Genomic DNA, 5,125 nt, shown 5'->3' on the forward strand with positions numbered 1-5,125 from the left:
TTCAAATTTTTTTTCTATGGTGAAAAAATTTATATTTAGATTTATAGCCAGCTCCACTCAGTTTAGATGATTCCAATTTTGTTCTTGTTTTGTTTTTTAAAAAGATTTTATTTATTTATTCTTGAGAGACAGAGAGAGAGAGAGGCAGAGACATAGGCAGAGGGATAAGCAGGGAGCCCAATGTGGGACTCGATCTCAGGACCCTGGGACCACACTCTGAGCCAAAGGCAGACTCTTTACTGAGCCAACCAGGAGTCCCCCGTGATCCCAGTTTTGTTGGCAATGTTCAAAGCATCACAGTCAGGAGCCAGTCGAACATGTGCCTTCTTCTGTCTATCAGGCCTGATCAAGGTGTTGACCTTGGCGATATCAATGTCATAGAGCTTCTTCACAGCCTGTGTGATCTGGTGCTTGTTGGCCTTGACATCCACAATGAACACGAGTGTGTTGTTGTCTTCTATTTTCTTCATGGCTGACTGGGTAGTCGCGGGGGGGAACTTGACGGCATAGTGGTCAATCTTGTTTCTCCTGGGGGTGCTCTTTCGAGGATATTTCGGCTGCCTTCAGAGATGCAGGGTCTTGGGTCATTGGAATGCAGGTGACATAGGGGTAGGGATCTGGAGGCCTTTCACCACCGCTTTTTTGGCTTTCAAAGCCCTTGCTTTGGTTTCGGCTTTGGGAGGGGCAGGAACTTCCTTCCTCGCCTTTGGTGCCCTCTTCATAAAAGGGCTCTACCAAACTTTTAAAGGAGAATTAATACCAATCGTTCATAACTGATCCACAAACTAGAAGAGGAGGGACCCAGCAACTGTACTCCTTACATCATATTCTCAAGAGGAATGACAACGTGTCTGCATGAAAAAAACTTGTACATGAATGCTTATAGCAACATTTTTAATAATATTATGGTAGGAAAGGTGGAAATACCCCAAATGTCCATCAACTGAGGAATAGATAAACAAAATATGGTATATCCATAGAATAGACTATTATATACAGAGACTTTTATATTCTACAATATGGATGAACTTGGAAGGCATTATGCTATATTAGAGAACCCAGTCACAAAAGGCCACATATTTTATTAGTCCATTTATATGAAATGTGCACAATAGGCAAATATATACATACAGAAAGTAAATATGTAATTGCTTAGGGTTGGTAGTGTAGTGGTAAGAATGAGGAGGGTCTGATAATGGGTATGGGGTTTCTTTTGGGGGATGATGAAAATGTCCTAAAATTAGGCTGTGCTGATTGCTGCACAATTTTGTGACTATATTATAATCATCTGAACAGTACACTTAAAAAAAAAGATCTTGTTTATTTATTTTAGAGAGGGAAAGAGACAGAACACTATATGGGGGAGGAGCAAAGGGGAATGAGAAGCAGACTCCCAGCTGAGCAGGTAGCCTGACATAAGGCTCAATCCTGGGACTCTGGGAGCATGACCTGAGCCAAAGGCAGATGCTTAACTGACTAAGCCACCCAGGTGCCCCTGAATAGTATACTTTATTATTTAGTTAGTTATTTTTAAAGATTTTATTTTATTTATTTATTCATGAGAGACATAGAAAGAGAGGCAGGCAGAGGGAGAAGCAGGCTCCCTATTAGGAGTCTGATGTGGGACTCAATCCCAGGACTCTGGGATCATGACCTGAGCTGAAGGCAGAAGCTCAACCACTGAGCCACCCAGGTGCCCTAATAGTACACTTTAAACGGATGAATTATATGTTATGTGAATTATATCTCAGCAAACTGTTAAAGAAATAGCAACAGCCAAAAAAAATATTTTTTCTATAATTTGTCTGTGATCCCTAGTAGATATAGATTAGGAATAAAAACAATTGCAAGGAAATATAAAACCGAATTCAGTGGCCCTCTTGTTAATAGTAATATAGTATGGTTATTTTGAAACTATTTTATGTATGTGTTGCATAAAATGGGACAAAACAAATAAGGAATTGTGTTACGGTTAGCAGAAATCAAATCATATAGCATCAGAGAAAAGAGATACAAATATGAAATCAACACAAATGTTAAATCAAGGGGAAACCCTATAACAAGCTGGAAATATCTGTATAAATTGTGATTTATTTTTCTCTTTCAGAAAAAGACATATTTCTCTAGTGTCATCCACTAAAAAAAAGTAGAAATTATGGCAATCTAGTGCCCAGATCGTGATTTCCAAATCTACCTTCCATTAAAAGGAGCCAGGGCTCCTTGTAAAAGAGCAGATTCCAGTACTGAGGGAAGAAATGTACCAGGTTAGCCTGGAATATCTTGTGCCACAGCAAAGGAGGCTATCAAAGACTACTGAGATCTTGTCAAAATGACTCAGGAGCCCACCTGAAGACACTTCCGGTAGCCAAAGATGGATCAATCTGAGCATAAAAGAATAGTGAGTGTAATGGGTTAAAACATATCAATTATATTAAATCATACATCATAAGGATGCTAATAAAAAACAAATTTCATTAGTCAACTTTGCTATTGTATCAACTTATTATTTTGAAAACTGAGATATAAAGCTGTGGCAAGCAGAACTATAAAGATGGCCCCCTAAAGTTCCTATCTTTGGGTAATTCAAACAGTAAGGTAGGTACTTCTATGAAAGAAATTTGCAGAAGTAATTCAAGTCCCAAGTTAGTTAATCTTAAAATACAGATATTTATCTAAGTGAGCTTGCTCAAATCAGGTGAGCCCTTTAAAAGCAGAGAATTTTTGGGGTGCCTGAGTGGCTCAGTTGGTTAAGCAGTTGACTCTTGGCTTTGGCTCAGGTCATGATTTCAGGGTCATGAGATGGAGCTCCACATTGGGCTCTGCACTCAGCAGGGAGTATTCTTGAGATTCTCTCTCTCTCTCCCTCTGCCCCTCTCCCTGCTCATGCTTTCTCTCTTTCTCTAAATAAATAAAATCTCAAAAAGGAGGTGCCTAGGTGGCTCAGTCAGTTAAGGATCTGCCTTTGGCTCAGGTCATGGTCCCAGGCCCTGGGATCGAACCCCGCATCAGAAATCCCTGCTCAGCGGAAAGTCTGCTTGTCCCTCTCCCTCTGCCCCTCCCTCCCCTCGTTCATGCTGTCTCTCAGACTCATTCTCTCTCAAATAAATAAATAAAATCTTTTTAAAGATCTTTTAAAAAAGCAGAGAGTTTTCCCCAACTGGTAGCAGAAGAGAAAGCAAGAGATTCAGAGCATGGTTCGAAGATGGAGGAGGCCACATGAGAAGGAATGCAGGTGGTCGCTAGAAGCAGATAGTGGCCACTGGTGACAACCAGCAAAGAAACAGGGACCTCAGACCTATAATAGCAAGGAACTGGATTCTGCCAAAACCCAAATGAGCTTGGAAGCAGATTCTCTAGAACTTCCAAATAAGATTCCAGTCCAGCCAACACATTGACTTTGCCCTTGTGAGACTCTGACCTCTAGAACTGTAAAATAATAAATGAGTGTTATTAAAGCTAGTACATTGGTGGTGATTTGTTACGTGGCAATAGAAAACTAATCTAAGAATGAAAAAATTAAAAATGTATCCTGTTTTTCTGGCACAAACTGTATTTCAAAGTGTGTTAAGTCAGTTTCGACTGCTAAAACAAGTTACTGTCATTTGGATGGCTTAAATAGCTAAAAATAATAATAGTAAATGTATTTTCATGGTTCTAAAGGCTGGGGTGTCCAAGATCAAGGTGTTAGCAGATCTTTTTTTATGGCCAGGACCCACCTCTTTGTTTACAGACTGTCATCTTCTTGCTGCTGTGTCCTCACATGGTGGAGAGCAGAGAGAGGGCACAAGCTCTGTCATGTCTCTTCTTATAAGGGCACTAATAACATTCACAAAGGCTCCACCTTCATGATCTAATGACCTCCCAAAAGCACCATCTTCAGGAAACATCATATTGGGGATTCAGATTTCAACTTTTGAATGGGGGTGCATATCACAAGGTAATAATATGTAGGAGAACATTCTGTATAAAATAATTCTAGGGGCACCTGGGTAGCTCAATCAGTTAAGTGTCTGACTTTTGGTTTCTGCTTAGGTCATGATCTCATGGTCATGGAATTGGACCCTGCATCCAACTTTGAGGTCAGTGTGGAGTCTGCTTCATATTCTCTTCCTCACCTTCTCTTTCCCACTCTCAGTCTCTCTCTTTCTCTCTCTCTCTCTCTCTCAAATAAAGTCTTTAAAATAATTCTAGGCAATAAATGCATATAGAATGCTAGAAGTAGGATGTTATCATTCTGCAACCCCAAATGAAATCTTGGAATGAGAAAAGATCATCCATGACTGCTAAAGCCATTATGTGAAATGTCAGATCAAGCTGACAGCACCTAAACTCTCTGATCACACAAAATGAAATCTCCTGATACAATACAATGAGAAGTATACAATGCTACCTATGGGATATTCTTGCCAAAAGAATGAATCTGAACGAATCTTGAATTCAATCAAGCTTCTGTAGGAGTATGTGAAAATATAGGATAGGGCTAGAAGAACACTAAATGTTTGGGATTGGCCAAGTGGAGAACATAAGAAATATCCTAAAGCAATGACCCAGAAAGAGACTTAACAGGTGTATCAACCAAATAAAATTTGTAAACTGAGTTTGGACTCTGATTCAAACAACCTAATTATTAAAAAAAAATTAAGACATTTAGGGAAAGTTGAATACAGATGAGATATTAAGGACTTATAATTAATTTTGTTAGGTATGTTAATAGTATTTTGGTTATGTAATTTTTTAATTTATAAGTACTTATGGAAGCTTTTATGGGTATAGTGATATGGTGTCTGAGATATATATATTTTTTTGTCTGAGATACATCTTAAAATACTCCAGAGAAAAGAGAAAAATGAGAGTGGGATAGAGGACACAAGAATGGTAAAAGTTGGTCATTCTTGAAACCAGATATTGTATGGTATTTTTGTGTATGACTGAAAATTTTCATGATACAAAACTTTTATTATTTGTTTGTTTGTTTATTGATTTATTTTTTTAAGATTTTGTTCACTTGAGAGAAAGAGAGTAGGGGGAGGGATAGAGGAAGAGAGAGAATCCCAAGCAGACTCTGTGCTTAGTGCAGACCCCACACGGGGCTAAACCTCACCGCCCTGAGATTATGACCCAAGCC

General features: G+C 39.0%; 1 pseudogene; it reads right to left on the minus strand.

The window, feature by feature from the left end:
• Positions 1-236: 236 nt before the first annotated feature.
• LOC119878105 lies at positions 237-722 on the minus strand (annotated as a pseudogene).
• Positions 723-5,125: the final 4,403 nt, after the last annotated feature.

The sequence above is a fragment of the Canis lupus genome, chromosome X (genome assembly GCF_011100685.1).
Source record: "Canis lupus familiaris isolate Mischka breed German Shepherd chromosome X, alternate assembly UU_Cfam_GSD_1.0, whole genome shotgun sequence".
NCBI classification, from domain to species: Eukaryota; Metazoa; Chordata; class Mammalia; order Carnivora; family Canidae; genus Canis; species Canis lupus.